The sequence below is a fragment of the Polypterus senegalus genome, chromosome 8 (assembly GCF_016835505.1).
Source record: "Polypterus senegalus isolate Bchr_013 chromosome 8, ASM1683550v1, whole genome shotgun sequence".
NCBI lineage: Eukaryota > Metazoa > Chordata > Cladistia > Polypteriformes > Polypteridae > Polypterus > Polypterus senegalus.
Genome location: NC_053161.1, coordinates 46,977,993 through 46,996,626, shown reverse-complemented (window position 1 = coordinate 46,996,626; position 18,634 = coordinate 46,977,993).

Genomic DNA, 18,634 nt, shown 5'->3' with positions numbered 1-18,634 from the left:
ATCCCTGTCTGTCTGTTTGCTCTTTATGTACAGCTTTGTTTTTCAAACTTCTGCCTTGACGTTTGGCACCCCAGCAGAGGACAGTGTTGACAGCCTGGGGTTAGAACGAGAGTCATAATATACTACAGTGTGATCTGTCAACATAGAAACAGCAACGGGCTGGTTGTGATGGTGGTAGGATGGTTACCAATTTTCCTTTCAACTGCAAAGTTTGGGTTTGATTCCAGTTCAATAAAATATAAAGTTATGTTAAATCAGTCATTTATCACACTTTTCAATTTGTCATTGCCACAAGTTACCTTGGGTGGCTCAATACAGACAAAGGATGGTACATGTTTTTACAACTGGTGTATTGAAGCACTGTATTTAATTACTTTTCACATTAGATCTACAAAAGACAGACAAGATCTGACAAATCAAATGACCTGTTACTGTAAAGCTCATGTAAGTCAATGTGCTTAACTACTGGCTTTCTTTAGCCACATATTCATCAAGTGAAAGATCCCTTCAAATGATCAAACATTCAACACAGAGAAGAAGCAGACCTGCACCAACTGATGAAAAATGTTAATAAATAAATTATGTGTTTGTAAATTTTAGCTCACCTGTCTCAGTCACTGAGGGTAACCCTGCTTTTTTTAGTGTCAATTTTATGAAACTGCATGCAAATCGGAAACTTGCCTGTTTCGCTCATCAGTAGTCACCATTTCCTTGTGACATTGAACTGGTAAAGCAAGTTAGAAAATGGATGGGTGAAAATTACAGGACTAGGGCTCAGCTGCTTTCTTCCATTATTTTCTGTCCATATTTGAGTAACTGTCATATTTAAATTGTCCATTGCAAATGGATTTTAACACATTATCTGCCACAAAACTGTCAAGCTCATTTAACTATTACGCATGTTTAACAGAAAGTGAGTTTTACTTCAGCTGGCACCACGGCTATCTGACTCATATAGGCCACCCTTGTAGAAAATCCAGTCTCTGAACACATGCACATATACATCTCCCAAAAAAATCAAAAGATTTCTTTGATATGTGAAGTCGCCAAACACCAGACAAGGGTTAAGAACACATTAATAAAAAATAAGGCATTTGTTCACAGAATGTCAACATGGTTTAAGTTAGACTTAAAGACTGCCAGTCTCTCTGGTATAATTTTGTGGTCTGTTGTTTTCATGGGCTCATTTTATAACAGCAGCATAAATGATTAAACAGGATGAAAAGTGAAACCTAACTATGCATTAAAGCCCACATATTTGTGTTTGGCTGGGTCTTGTTTTGGGAGCCTCAGTGTTTTATCAGAATAATGCAAATATTCTGAGTGCTCTACCCCTCCTTCGCACGCTAGTTTTGGGTAAATTAAGTGAAACAGGTTCTTTGTTTTCAAACACCAGAGGTGAGCATTTGATTGTTGGTCTTCATTTATTGTGAAGAGGATAGAAGTGCTGGTTTCTCTGCAATTTGCAATAGACCACAGGCGTTAATATTTTTTGTTATAAATAGATTTTTAAGCATATATGTTTTTAAATTTTACTTATTTTTCTAATTTTTAATAACTTTATTAATATTTTGAAATATGAAATGAAAAAGCAATATGTCTACATTAAAAGATATTGTTCTGTTTTTATTCTTAATTAAATACTGATAAAAAGTGAACATGTATTTAAATAATTTCATTTTTGTATATAAACCTATTAAATTTCCAGAGGAAGCGTGATGAATTAGCTGCTTACTGCAATGATTGTGGTTTAAGAGTGTTATTTGTTGTCTACAATGCTAAAGGATTAATCATATTAATTTAACCATACATGAAACTTCAGGGCATGCATTGATATTGAAATTAAGTTTATCGATACTGTATATTTTAACAGTATTTTAAATTATTAACAGTGGACTCACCTAAAAGATTATTAGGAACACCATACTAATACAGTGTTTGACCCCCTTTCGCCTTCAGAACTGCCTTAATTCTACGTGGCATTGATTCAACAAGGTGCTGAAAGCATTCTTTAGAAATGTTGGCCCATATTGATAGGATAGCATCTTGCAGTTGATGGAGATTTGTGGTATGCACATCCAGGGCACGAAGCTCCCGTTCCACCACATCCCAAAGATGCTCTATTAGTTTGAGATCTGGTGACTATGGGGGCCATTTTAGTACAGTGAGCTCATTGTCATGTTCAAGAAACCAATTTGAAATGATTCAAGCTTTGTGACATGGTGCATTATCCTGCTGGAAGTAGCCATCAAAGGATGGGTACATGGTGGTCATGAAGGGATGGACATGGTCAGAAACAATGCTCAGGTAGCCCGTGGCATTTAAACGATGCCCAATTGGCACTAAGGGGCCTAAAGTGTGCCAAGAAACATCCCCCACACCATTACACCACCACCACCAGCCTGCACAGTCGTAACAAGGCATGATGGATCCATGTTCTCATTCTGTTTACGCCAAATTCTGACTCTACCATTTGAATGTCTCAACAGAAATCGAGACTCATCAGACCAGGCAACATTTTTCCAGTCTTCAACTGTCCAATTTTGGTGAGCTTGTGCAAATTGTAGCCTCTTTTTCCTATTTGTAGTGGAGATGAGTGGTACCCGGTGGGGTCTTCTGCTGTTGTAGCCCATCCGCCTCAAGGTTGTGCGTGTTGTGGCTTCACAAATGCTTTGCTGCATACCTCGGTTGTAACGAGTGGTTATTTCAGTGAAAGTTGCTCTTCTATCAGCTTGAATCAGTTGGCCCATTCTCCTCTGACCTCTAGCATCAACAAGGCATTTTCGCCCACAGGACTGCCGCATACTGGATGTTTTTCCCTTTTCACACCATTCTTTGTAAACCCTAGAAATGGTTGTGTGTGAAAATCCCAGTAACTGAGCAGATTGTGAAATACTCAGACCGGCCCGTCTGGCACCAATAACCATGCCACGCTCAAAATTGCTTAAATCACCTTTCTTTCCCATTCTGACATTCAGTTTGGAGTTCAGGAGATTGTCTTGACCAGGACCACATCCCTAAATGCATTGAAGCAACTGCCATGTGATTGGTTGATTAGATAATTGCATTAATGAGAAATTGAACAGGTGTTCCTAATAATCCTTTAGGTGAGTGTATATTAACAGTATATTGATACTATAAATAACAATTTTCTTTCACCTTTATTGATCCACTAACACATTGTCATTTTATGTTTTTTGGCATGTGAATTTAAAGTTGTGCTAAATTCCGTTCATCTGTCACTTAGTATTTGCTCCAATGTAACTCTAACTGCATGATAATATTATTATTAGGTAAGCCTGCACAGCTCTGCTCCCAGTTGGTAATAAACATTCTGGGAGAACTTCACTTAGTATAAATGAAATGCAAGTAATGAAGTGTGTTTTAATTCCATTTGTAATAAACAGATTAGAAGCTGGGCATAAACAAACTGCAAACTGTGAGAAAAAAGGAAACTCTTTTGTAAGCACAAAACAATTTAGGAACATACTATAGTCAGACTATGTCCAAAAGAAATGTTGGGATACTAAACAGATCATTCTGTTTAATTGAAAGAATAATGAAGTCAAATAATGGAAACACAGGCTATAGCCTTATTTTTGTAAGTTATGTTCGTTTGAGTGGGTCTGGCTTTGAGGAGCTCTGTCTTCCAGTCTGGCTTGTTCCAAAGTGAGACATCTCCTTCTGGGGAATTCCAGCTTTAAAGGACCCTGACCAGAATGGGCGGAGTCAGTTGCCCTCACTGGGTGTCTTTTCAGAGCTTAGGAGGAAAATGGAGGAAATAATAATGTTAGCTGCATTGCCCCCTCTCATCCTGGAGTGGAACTACATACCTGTGATGTGCCCACTAGATGATCCTCAGACACACAAGGATGACAATGTATTACAAGATACCATTGCAATATAACATCATAGAAAAATGCAAATGAAATTGTAAATGAGAACTTTTATAGTTAAAGTTACCCTCAAAATACAAGCTCAAATTAAATTTTTTTTCAGCAGACATCATTCATATAATTTCTTCCATGTACTGAATTAGCTGCCAAAACTGCAAGTTCACAACAAAATCAGCCTTTTATTATAAAAATCCCACTTTTGCTCAGTACTTTATCACTTTTACATAGAATATGTCAAATAAGACAAATTCTTGATTTTATCACATATTGAAAGCAATGTAATATATGAATCCAAAACTCAATAAATAAAAGACTCAAATAATGCCATGCTTACTTCATTAAGAATCCTGCACCCACTCATTGTCAGTATAGAGTTTGCTTGTTCACCCTATGTTGCTTTTCCTTTCACTTCCCAAAGATGTGTTATTTCAGTTAATTTGAGACTCCAGATTTGCCCCTTTATGAGTGTAACGGTGAATGTGTGATGTGAGATGAGATCTTGTAATTGACTGGTGCAGTGTTTCTGGGCTGTTTCCTGACATTCATCCAGTAAATTCCTTGACAGGGAACCAGTCCATCTATGACCTTCTCATGAACACTCACATTGGTACCATTTAGAGATATAAGTTAAACTAAAATATAGATTTTTGTGGATACGGGGAAGAACTTAGTATCCCAAGGAAAATCCGGGCTGCATCTGCTGTGTCAGTATCAGACAATACTGTATAAAGAGCATAAAAAATGTTTGTAGGTATGCCAAATGTAAACAAAAGTAAGAAAGGCAACCAAAAGGTGTGTTCCAAGTACAGAAGGATCGCACTCATCAGCTATGCCAGGTTTCTGAAGTGGAGACTCCATCTAATTGTTGAGCCTAACATACAAGGGGAACTATGTGGATTCCGTTGTGGCCATGGAACAGAAGACCATTCTTCTGCTTGGCATAGCTGCTGAAGGGTTAATGGGAGTATAATAACAAAGTCAAAATGTGTTATAGATTTGGGAAAAGCAAATGACAGTGTCCTTCAGCTTATAATGTGGGAGATGCTGCAGGAATATGGGGTAACGTGGATCCTCTGGCAAGCTATTCATTCCCTATATGAACACAGTGAAAGCTGTCTCCAAAAACTTGTCGTTAAGTCAAAATAGTTCACGGACTGTGGTTGTTATGGACTGGATATCAAGGTATAGTCAAGAATGTGTGTTCAGTTGGTGAGGGTAGGAGCATAAGTAGCATCATTGCTTCATGCAGATGATGTTGTCCTCACTGCTTCATCTGACTGTGACCTTCACCACATGCTCGAAAAATTGACTGCCGAGTGTGTAGTGGCAGGAATAAGGATCAGCACCTCAAAGTCTGAGGGTATAATTCTTCCTTGTGGATTACTCTCTCCAGGCAAAGGGGAGAGAACTACCCTCAGGGAAGAAATTCAGGTATCTCAGGATCTTGTTCATAAGTGATGGAAGAAGGGAACGTGAGATCAACAAGTGGACCAAAGTAGTTGGCAACACCACCAGTCCATGGTGGTGAAGCAGGAGTTGGCTCTAAAGACCAAACTCTGTTTTTACCATTCAATTTACATTCTTGTCCTCACCTATGGTCATAAGAATGAGATTGTCAGTACAAACAGCAGAAATTAGTTTTCTTCACAAGATTACAGGGCTGACACTCCAAATCTTAGCATTCACTCAGTCATGAATCAAGACACTACTTCAGTATTTGTGATCATATACTGTATATGAGAAGTATACACATTAGAGAATATATTTTAATTTCTATTTTCTGTGAAGTTAGAAATTCCCAGTTTTCTATTCATATTCATTAAAGGTTTGTAAACTGCTTATGTTTAACTCTCCATCCATTTATTTATTCATTTTCATGCCTTCTTAAGTTCAGTTCAGTGTCGCCTGTCCCTATTTCAGAAGCAGGAGGTAAAATGAAAGTGCCAACCCTATTATTAGTATTTTTTTTTTCTCTTTTGATGGCCCATCGTTTATAATAATAAGTGACAAAAACTAGAGCAGTTCTATATAATGCAATTAATATATAACATAATTCTGTGTAGAATATGTATTGCCGTTTTATTCACATGCATATTTAAAAATATTAGATTGGCTTAAATGTTAATTCTAAATTGATTTAAAACAATATTGCACACATGCATAGTACATTTTAAAAAACGTAGTCACTTTTATTATTAACGTTTTACTAAACTCTAACGTGGTGTAAACATTATAATTATATTGTATACTTCATTTCATGAATGTAAACTAAAAAACAATTTTCAATTAACACAGATCTCGATGATTTTAATTTTGTTGACTAGTTAAATGGTTCCCACAGACCCAAACACAAAGTAAATGTTAATATTAATATTTCACAGAAACAATCCGTATTGTTTAGTTTGATGTATGACACGATGTGATGGCAGAAACCCTCTGAACTTCACAATGATGCGTATTATTTGGTTTGATGTACTGTTTATCCCTTCTCATTTTTATCTCTTCATTTCTGAACGGGTCCTTGACCCGACGTTACTTTCCGGGCTTTGCCGAGACCTACCGAAACCTTCCAAAAGTAATTTTATGATGTCAGTCCTGAAACGAAGGTGGCGCCACTTCCAGGTCTGTAACTGTGGGTCTAGAACTGTGGTGACGTATGGTGCTGTAGCTCTGCAAGTGGATAGTATTGGCCCTGCTGGCTGCTGCTCAGAGTTGATTCTACAATGAAATAAAAATAAAAAGCGGAATAACCTTGGAGGTCAATCATTACCCCGAAAGCGAATTGTAGACGTCACGTAGTATATGCATTCCAAATTTCAGGTCAATAGTTCAAACGGTTTGCGAGCTACAGGTGATTTAAAATCCTGGACAGATAAACGGACAACTACGGTAGTGTATTATATGTATGGCACATAGATGGATGAAACAGAAAACTTTCTAATGCTGGCAGGTCTAAGGCTTTCAAAGTAAATAGTCCCATATATAAATTTACATCCTGAAAAAATAAGCATGAAGGGATTTCTCCTAACATAGTCATTGATAAAAACATAGCAGGGAAAATCATAAATCATAAGAAGACTAACCATAACAAATGTTTTCATTGAGTGCTATATGTTTCTGAGCTTACGATATATCAATGTATCCTTTGGAATGCCAGCATAACCAAGTCAAGAAGCTTGCATTATAGAATGCATTAAAATATTAAGCTAAATGTTTCACATCACCTAACATCTTTAATGTGAACTTTGGGAGCATTCATTTCCTGTCTGGCAATATTTATAGAAATCCAGCAAAGGTGTACCCCTGCGATATAATTTGCCATCGATTTTTTTTTTCTTTATCAAGTGGGTTTAGAAAATTGATTGATGGTTAGAAGTATTTTTTTAACAAACATGGTACATTTAGCTCATCGGAATAGCCAGGTATTTTAGGATGCCATAAAGCCAGACTGCAAATTTTGATGTTGCTAGTGTGACAATTGTATTATGTTTCAAATGGATTTCAACATTTCCATAACACACACAGAAAAACACAATGGAAAAGTCTAAATAGCATAGCACAAAGGCCTAAATGTAGTTTAAATGGCATTTTACAAACTCACTGAGATTGATTGTAACAGCCAGATTAGGTTTACTGTAGAGAGCATTAACTCGGCCCAAGTTCAAGTTGTGCCTGGAAACAAATTCTGGTCATAACAGTTCTCTGATAAAAATACACTAAATACAAGTGAGACAAATGGTTTGTTGGCAACTGAAATAGACTGAAATGGACTAATTTATTACTATTCACATGAACATTAAATAAAACCAATGCTCCATTTGTGTGCTATTGGACAAATGGTAAATGTGTCAGACATTTCACATGAATTCCCTAAGAAGTCAGAACTCCAGTTCAGATGAGTCGGAGAAAACAAGTGAGTTGTGAATTAATGCTTACCTTCCACCTCACTGAATTTTATAAAATAAGAAATATAATCTGGTCAGCGAAAAACGGCATCCTAGTAGCTGACGGCATTTGGAGCAAGGCAATACACGTTTAACACATTTAGTTTGGTCTTAATTTCCAGAAAAAAATGTAGTTTATCTTGTGATATATGGCCGGCAGTTCATCCCGGCCAATACCCCCAAGCCACCAAAATATTTAGCAAATCAACAGGAACTTTGTGTTTCTCCAAAAACTCTGACCAGAAAACTCATGGGATGCGCAAAATTTGAAATTTGAAGCACCTCAAGTAGGAGCTGAAATATGGGATACGAATATAACAAAGTTGAAAAAAAAATAAAAAGCAATAAGACTTTCTGCTTTGGAATGCTCTGTAAATGGTGGGCTTCACATCTAATGGAATCACCTATTTATAGTCTCACACACACTTAGCATGTGCCACATTGGGTAATGCTGCCACCTCTTAAATAACTAATATATGCCCAGCGCTGTTTGGATAGGCTCCAGCCCTACTGTGTTAGATAAAATCATTTTGAAAATGTTATGACTATTTGTCTCATTTTATGGTGTTGATTCCGATTTAATTTAACCACCTAATTTAAAGTGTCGTTAATTACAACCAGCACTGTGAATATGCAGCAATTTAATCAGTATCTGTAGGGAGCTTGGCTTCAACTGAAACCATTACATTTTTAGTGTGAAGAAAGAGTTGGGAGGTTCTGTGAATGTTTTTTTTCCAATTAATTAAGAAACACAGATGTCTTTCTTAGCCTGTTATTCACTATGCTTAGAGTATCCTATAATATCTGCTTTCTCTGAGATTCTCTGCTCAGCAAAATCTGTCCCTGGAAATTGTCTGAGTAAATTTTATTAATTCATTTAATTTAAGACATCTCTGCCCTTGGAACAACCTATAGTGTTGACATTAAGGTTGCTTGTAAGCTGTCCCCAAATCCAGCCAATAACCATGGTGAAGAAAGTAACAAAAGAAAGTAGGTTTTACTAACCAAACAAATGAACAATAAGTGCAGCAAAACAAAATACAAAAGTGAAGATAAAAAAACAAAGACCAAGCTTTTTAGCCTTACTACACAAACCAGACATCTGACTACCCAAGAGGTGGTGGGTAAACTACCTTGACCTACCTGTGCAAAACCAAAATGTAATGTAACCAATTCTATTATAAATGTTGTTAGTTGCTTTGGATAAAGGCGTCAGCCAAATAAGCAAATGTAAATGTAAATGCCTTCCTTTCTTCCACCAGCCAAAGAGCCCTCGTCACCAGTTACTACCCAACTATAAGCTCCCAGTGTAATTAATGAAAGGGACTTTTAAGGCCAGGTAAAGAAGCTCTTCTGGGTAACTCTTCATAAGTGCTTCCAGGTTGCCAGACCATCTTTCAAAGACTTGTTGGTATCCTTCAGGAACTCGGCTAGTGGCTCACAAAGCTTATGTGATTTGAGATTACTCAACATGGCGATCCTCCCCAGCACTCCAATGCCACCAATAACATCCTCTAGTGGTCTGGAGAAACCTTATGATGCTAACAAATCTACTGTTAGTAGTTCCATTTTTACAACAGTAATTAATATAATGTTCAAATTAATCACAGATGTACAGTATATATTACTACGTTTAGTTTATGAAGTTTGATTAATGATCTTTTTCTCTCCAAGTAAGAACTTTGTGTATTATGATAGTCATATTGAGCAAGAAAAAGGGAGAAATTTAATTCCAAAACAGATTAGCAAAACCTTTGGCAACGGTGTATATGGTACCTATGAAAGAGCGGGATAATCTAGAAGTACATGACAAAAAAAAGCATGAAACAGTAAGAAACAGAAGTTAATTGTAATGTAAAAAGCATGAATAAAATATGTAAAATGTTTTAAAATTATAACAAAAGTCTATTAAACCTGGAACGCGATGACAAAAAAAATATCTTCTGAAGTTTTTTTTTTTTTTATAAAAGTTTTTATGTTTTGACCTTTCATTTGTCTTATGCTGGAACACTACAAGGGATTAAAAGCCCACCCCTACTAACATTAATGTTAATATTCAATTCAGTTTATTTCTGTACAGTGTTGTTGTTTGGGTGCAGGCTCACAGTGCTGTAAAATGTCTACATGTATAAATGCAACTACAAATTGCTAATTACACAATGAATACATATAAGAATATATTTGTTTAAACACAGAGTAAAAATATCCCAAACTTTTTAACATAAATAGAATCTAACAGTATATGTTCATTATCATTAGCATCCAATAATGTACAGTACAGTTGACCAACCAGTAGAAGAAAAAGTTTCAGTAGCACCTCTGGTTAAAATAAATCTCTTGGAGGTTCCAGATGAACTATAACAGAAAAAAATCAAAAGACAAAGTTTAGTTACAGTTACAGTTTTGGAGACCTAGGCCAACAGGCAGTCCACTCTCTTAGGGACATTCTATAGAATAAATCTGTACTGAGCCGTCAATGACCACAGAATTTTTCCATCATATTCTTGTAACACTGATGTCTTTCCATGGGCAGTAAAGTACAACAGTAGAAATGAGTGTCACAACAGGAAACAGAGAAGACAAACAGAATATAGGAGAGTTAGTAATGACTTATCATTGCATTGCTTGTATGTTTATGCAGATGACTATCAAACAGTTATTACATTTATAGCTAACCAGCATGTCTAGTCAGGATATGCTAGACTAAAGTAGTAAGTCTATAAACGCTTAGACTAAAGGAGCACTTCTTATATTAGCAGGCAAATCATTCCATAGCTTTGGGTCTCTGTAACTGAAAGCTCAAACTTTATCTTTACTAGACCTGCATCTTAAGATCTTAATTTGTGCTCTGGCTTGTATGTAATGATAAGTTCAGATAAGTAAACAGATCTTTGGCCATTTAAAGCTTCATAGGTAAGTAGGAGGATTTTAAAATCAGCCCTAAGCTTAAGTGGAAGCCCGTGTAACAACTTAAAAACTGAAGTAATGTGGTCATACTTTCTAGTTCTTGTAATGATTTTTGCAGCAACATTTTGAATGAACTGAAAGTTGCCATCCAGTGAAAAATGCATTGCAGTAATAGAGTAGCCTATATCCTACTACTGTAGAAATAAACACATGAATCAATTTTTTAGTATCTTCTATATTTAGAAACTGTCTAAACTTTTAAATATTTTTAAGGTAAAAAAACTTTTCGGAAATTTTTATAATGAGTATTGTAAAATCCATTCTGAGTTCAAACGTGACTGAATATTGTTTTGGTCTGCATCTCTCCTCCAATAAATAACATTTCTTTGTTTCTCTGTATTCACAGACAAGTACTTATGATCTAGCCATTCTTTAAATTCACTGATGCTATTAATTAAGGTCACTTTTGAAAAAAGCATTTGTTCTAGAAGAAAGATACAGCTGGGTATCTTCTGCATATAAGTGTAAATAAATGTTATGTTTTCTAATGATAGTTCCCAATGAAAGCAAGTAACATACAAACAGTTAAGGTCCAAGTACTGAGCCCTGTGGTACACCATATTTAACTTCTGAATATAATGACAGAATAGTGTAGGTACATTTCTGTACATGCTGAAAAAGTTGTGATAAATATCAACTAAACCAATGCAAGGACAGTGCATGATAGCCCAACTTAATTTTCCAGTCCGTGCAACAAAACAGAATGGTCAATTGTCCAAAAGGCCACACTTAAATCTAACATCCTAATTGCTGTTGAATTTCTTTTATTAGAGGATATTAAAATGCTATTTACAAATTTCGTTAATGCTGTTTCTGCACTGTAACCACAGCAAAACCCAGAAATGTCTCTAATTTAGCATGATGTGTGAGAATGAAGTTGTGTAGTGTCTACTTTTTTAAGTATTTTAGAAACAAAAATGTAAATTTAAAATTGGTCTATAATAATTAAGTGTATGTGGTTCCAGCTTCCATCTATCCATCCATTATCCAACCCACTATATCCTAACTACAGGGTCACAGGGGTCTGCTGGAGCCAATCCCAGCCAACACAGGGCGCAAGGCAGGAAACAAACTCCGGGCAGGGCACCAGCCCACCACAGGTGGTTCCAGCTTTGAGTTTTTAAATAATGGTCTTATAACTTGACCCTTTTAGTGCATCGGGAACTGTGCCAGTCAATAATGGACAATTTATAATGATAAAAAGGGGTTCTGCCAGAACATCCATTGAATGTTTCTCTAGTTTTTTGGGGACTGGTCTAGTACTTCTTTTTCTTTTATCATATTAAAATTGCTAGAGTCGCCTATGCACAGTGAGAGATGGTTTGATGCAGCAAGAGTTGTATTTAGTTTGTGAGGTGATGTTGTAATTTGGGATCTTAAATTGTTAATTTTATAATTACATGAGTTAATAAAATCTACTCTGCTAAAGTTTATAGGCATTTTACATTGCACTCTACAATTACCATTTAGTAGGTTGGCCACTGTTCTGAACAGTACACAAAGATTATTTCTGTTGTCATGTATTAATTTAGAATAGTACTCAGAGTGGACCACAGACACCATAGAGCTTTTTATATTTTTTAATACTGTCTGTCCATGCAGTTTGGAAAACATGCAACTTTGCTGCTCTCTACCTACACTTGAGTTTTCAGCACTCAATTTAAGAGCACAAGTACTCTAACTGTACCACTAAATTAAATGAAATGCACTTTCATCACTTTTGTTTTAGAATAGCTACTGTATCCAAAGCCTTGTTTAAAGTCACTTTATAATTGGAAGTCAGCTGATCTAGATTGTTTTCCATAATCATGTTTGAGTTTTTCAAAATATCTAGAAAAAAGCCAAGCAAAATGACACCTTTTATTGGCAATTTAAAAACATTACAATATGCAAGCTTTCAAGGCAACTCAGGCCCCTTCTTCAGGCGAGATGTAATGGCTAACACCCTAGTACTACTCAAAATATCTACAAATTTTGATACATAGTTACATTCTGCGTCACACTGCCTAACGCAAACCATATTAACATTTAGAAATATCTCAAAATGCATTTTAAGATATCTGGAAATGCATCCAAGATAAGAAAAGAATTACAGATATCTGAAAATACACCTGTTTCAAGATATGTTAAATGCTTTTTGAGATATCTCAAGTAGATTTAAAATACTCTGTTCATTTCAACATATCTCAAATTAATTTCAAGATATCTGAAATGCAATTCACAATGTCTTAAAATAAGATTGTAAGCATTTTGAGATATATGAAATGGAATTTAAGATTTTTCAAAATTCGCACAAAATTGCCTGTTTTCCATGGGAATTCTTCACTATTTTAAGATCTCTTGAGATCCCTGCCACTCTGCTCAGAATAAGCAGGTTTGAAAATAGATAGATGGATTGATTAATTTGAAATATCTCAAAATGAACATAAAGTTATTTTACAATATCTCAAAATGTGTTCATCTTTAAAATGCATTTCAGATATTTTAAATGGTCTGGATGTTATTTCAAGATATCTTAAAATGTATTCCATATCTTCCTATTGACTCAAATTTAATTTATCTAAAATATATTTTAGATATCTCAAATTCATTTCATGATATCTTAAAATGTCTTTCTGGTCTATTTCAGATATCTTCAATTTTACTTCAAGGTATCTCAAATATATTTTAAGATAACACAAATTTGACGTATCTGCACCTTTTACTTCTAAAGGTTTAAGCAATAATCATGATCAAGGAATAGAAAAGTAATATCTTAGAAACATTTCTTAACTGACTGAAGCTGAATATTAGTTTTGCTCTACAAGCTCATTGATACTGAATATTTTGTAAAATTATTGCAAGATGGCTATACTACTGGTGTACTTTTAACTTTCAGACAAACTTAAGCAAATAAGCTCTTTTTTTTGTAGTGAGAGAATGGTAGCATAGTGCTGAGCTCTCCTCTCACACTTCTCCACTAGTGTAGTTTCATCTCCCAGTCCCCAGTGACTGTCATCAAAATGTTTGCACATTCTCTCTTCATCACTGCATGGACCTTCCTGCCCACATTCTAAAAATGTGTGTGTTAGACTAGTTGTCATTTCAAAAAATGGCGAGAATGTTGAGTGTGGGTGTAGTTAAGTGTACCTTAGGCCAGTTGACCCAGATGGCTACAGCCTGTATCAACAAACTGAATCACTTCCAATACATTTAAAATATGAGTCTTTTTCAAATTATGAGGTAGAAAATTGCATTATGAATGTCATATCAGGTAATTGGCTATTGCCTACAGAAAAACTTTCATTCTCTGATTCACTTTAGATTTACTATTAAACAGCAATATAGCCCGAGGCAACTGTACTCCACAGCTGTTTGGGCTTCCCTTGTTTCCAAATAAAAGACATTAAAACATACAATATCCAAAGTTGAGATTCTTACAGTATGTCTTTTATTAATATGAAAATGTTTAAAAAATGAGTGGAGAATAGTTAATCAATCCAGCTCTTTTTTCTTTAATTAAAAAAATACAAGCACATACACTTAACATTCTTTTGCTTAAATTTATTCTATTAATAATCTAACGACAGACATGTTATTATCACTATGTAATATTTATTTTTAGGTTGTTAATGTTCTTCTTCTTCATTCGGCTGCTGCCGTCAGGGGTTGCCACAGCGGATCATCTGTCTGCATATAAACCAGCATAATATTAAATTTGGTCAAGTCTCTACCTTTTTCTGAGTTATTTTTCTTTTTTCATAAACTTAGCCTGACATATCTTTATCTGTCCTCTTGAATCAAAGGGTGGGCCTTTAATTTAGTAATTCCAAACTGTGGTTTGTAGTGATCCCAAGATAACAAAAATGACTGAGTACAAAGTGAATAGAAAGTGACAGCAGTGGCTTCCTAGAGATAAGAGGCATCAAAGACAGGAAGTCACTGAGACAGGCAAAGAGAGTCAATGAAATTAATCTCGCTCCTGCTGAGACAACAGATTTCAGTGCAGTATTACTCACAATTAAGACCTCGCTAACTGGATTTTTAAATTAATAACACCTAAGGATATGGGCTTTCATGGGACTGGATTTCTGTATTGAAGCCTCTGATAGGAATTCCCCACTGAAACCAGTCCTTTTCTTGTCAGATCAAATCTACCACTTAAGAGGAATGTGGAAGTTTCATTGGAAGGATTTAGTGCAAAGGTTATAAATCGAAAGGAGTTATTCATTTCTAATTGTAAAAACAGATCTAAATATCATACAGTGTAGGACAGAATAGTGGCTCAGTGACTGGCACTGCTGTCTCATGGATCCATCGCCTTTGTTTTATTTCCCGCATTCCATCATTGTCCATATGGAGTTAACATATTCTCCCCATGTCTGTATAAGTTTTCCTCTGACATTCTAAAAATGTTTAGATTACGTTAGCTGGTGTTTCTAAAGTGGCGACACTGTGGGTGTGTGTTTGAATGGGCCCTTCAGTGGACTGGTGCTCTGTGGTGGTGGGATAGGTTCTGGTCCTCCTCTGACACCGCCTTGGATAAAGCATGTTTAAGAATGAAGTGTGATTATACAATATATGGTGGATTCATGTATGCAAGGCCAAAACCCTGTCATCTTTCATAAAATAATCTACTTGTACAGGCATATCATACTGATTGACTGCAATAAACTATTCATCAATTGAAAATCCACTTTCATGCAAAATTAAAATATATAGGAAGACACTGTTTTTCAAGAAAACTAAAATAGATAAAGCCAGCAATATGAATAAAAGATTGTGACTACGTGATAGACTCATTTAACCGGCTCTCATAAAAAGATGGTGTACTTATGAATATTTTAGTATTTAATTACAACTTCCTGTTGTACACTATGATTTGGTGACTCAAAGCCTCTTGTGAATGTGGCTTTGCGTGTGAGTGAGCTGAGCAGTGTACTGTGGGTTGTTTCCTTCTTGGCATCTGATGTTGTGTGTACTGGCTCTATCCCTCTGTGACAGCAACTTCAGATTAAGAGGGTTTAGAGAATGGGCAGTTGACTGGACACACTATTAGCTTTAACTAGTTAATCGCACAGGTATAGATTCAGTAGGCTTGTTCTGCTCTTAAGCTAGCCATCAAATCAGAAAAAGTGTAAATTGACTTTTCAGTTTCACAATAGAATATACACTGAATAATTGCTGGACACAACCAGTGTGTTCTGTGCATAATGCACATTTTGTATTAACTGAGATGCAGAAGACAATGGTTTGGCAAAAGACATTCACCTTAGCTGTGGTTTTGTTGGTTATTTCTGTCATCTTTGAACAACAACATAAATATTTATTTGCTAATCAAGTTTTAAATCCCCTTAGATCATTGCAGGGCTATCCCATCACCACAAGGCAACCAACACCGGACAGGGCTAGAAAAATATAAGAAACAATTATCTACAGAGTAAAGGAGAACACAAGTTAAATATTAGGAAGAAAGTTCAGAATGAGTGTTTCATAATGTATTTGCGATAACTTTACATCCCTTACACACACATTGATAGCCAACAACCACTACATTACTGACTGTCTGTCCATACTCTCTGAGCCAAAAATCTGTCTCAAAGCTGAGTTGCCTTGAAAGCTTGCATATTGTAATCTTTTTAGTTAGCCAATAAAAGGTGTAATTTTGCTTGACTTGTCACTAAAAAGAAAAAGAAAATAAGAAAATATCTGGTATGGATAATGTTCATTTTTAAGGAGGACGAGGAGGTGGTGTCATTTTTAAGAACTGTATAAAAATACTTCTAAAATTTGCTGCTCAATATCAGCTTTACTTATATGCATGATAGTTGAATATGCTAGTTAAAACATTCCTTATATTTTTCCCCAGAGTCATATCATGTCTCGACCATTGTGTTATTTTGGAACATTAAGTCAGCTACTAGCGTGATGTTTTCTCCATTTGGTAACGAGTTTTGATTGCTTCATGTGTCCACATGTCAGCAAACTGAATAATACTTGATAGTGACTAATTTTCATTTATGGAAACCTGCATTTTTTATGATCATCCCAAGTGGAAGAAAGACAGTCATAAGCAATATTGTCAATTATATGGCAGGGTAATGGCATTATCCATGCATCCATCCATTATCCAACCCGCTATATACTAACTATGATGAAAAACATGTTTTTGCCACTAAGAAGGTTAGAAAAGGTTAGAAAGTGAGTGAAATAATTTACCCATTCTAAAAGAAAGAACATTTTCTTCTCCTTGCCTTCTTTGTAATGTTCAAGCTTGGAGCACAAGGTGAAACCTGAAATGGCCCATGAAGGACACCCCTAATAAGGGAAGCAGTAGTATATGAGAGTAGAGACAACCCATGTCAAGAAACACCACAGACGCCCAGCTTCTAACACTGGGGACTATGAATAAAGGAGGGGCCAGAAACAGAGCAAAGGAGGAACTCGGCCTAATGCCCGGTATGCTTACTGCATGAGGAATCCTAACTGAGAACTAGAATGCTTCCTCATTCATGTAATTGGGAACATTTTAATAAGGCTGTTGGATGGCTTAAAAGAAGGTTTGAAATTCAGAAAGCCCAGAGCGGCTAAAAGGAACCTAAAGCTATTTATTTTTCTAAAAGAAACCAGGATTCTGAAAACTCTAGAAAGACCCAGTATTGTGACTTCTGTTTCTGTAGACTCTTTAATGCAATCAATTTTCGTCCATGTTTAGGGATGGAAAATCTTATGAACAAATTTGTTTTCTGGTTGCCTGAATGCCCCCCATCGGTCACACGATACAAAAAGGTAAAATGATTTATGTACAACATTACAAGAATTTACCATGAAGCATGTTCCAGCATGTAAAGCAATTTGATACTTTATTGTAATCTTACCAGCTCCATAAAGTATCTTGTGATGTTGCATGCTGTGAATGGTGCTCCATAAAATAAAAATTGATTGATTGATGTACCGTTTTAGAATTTTCTAGGTACTAGGCAACATTGAAGACTGATATTGACCAATGGTTTATGTACGTGTGCTTAATTGCTTATGTTGGAACAAAATGTCTTGATTTGTCTGGAAAAGAGACTGCAAAAAAATAACGCAATAGGTAATAAGTACCCGTTTTCTCAGAATGCTGAGTACAATGAATAATAATAGCTATCGTTTATATATAATGAAAAATGTCACTGAGCTATTCCTGTTCTTGTTTGAAATGACATATTTAGCACCAATCATTCTTTAGAATCTTATCGCAATGACTTTTCATAATTATAGCCAGGGGACACCATTTCTATGACAGTTGTCACAGAGTAATTTGTAACGAAGAGGTAGTCTTGTAGTTTGCCCTTGGCCTATTGAAACATTTTTTGAAAGGGAATAATGGCATAACTGTAAAATAACAGAAGAAGCTACAGTACGAAAAGGTGACAATTACCTAACAGACTCTTTTGTGATTCCCTTTTAAACAAGAAACAGGCGTGCTCATATTTATGCTTTAATTATCAAAAAGAATCTTCATTTAAAATATCCTCAAAAAAAAAATCCCATTTTCAGTGATTAATGTATGTGTTATGCAACTCTTTATTTGTTTATATAGGTTAAAAATGATTTACTGGATGGATGGATGGATGAATAAATTAATTTAAATATTATTGAACCAATATTTAAAGGCCTTTTGCCAGAACAAGGGAGACATGTTGCTACAGGAGAGATTGTTACTTCCTCACAGTGCTTGATTCAGTTACCAGCTTAGGTTCTTTCTTGGAGGTTTTCTCATGGTTTCCCCGTGCCTGTGTGTCTTTCTTTTGACCACTTTTTTAAAAATGATTATGGAGGCGAAGGTCTGTGGTGGGCTGTCGC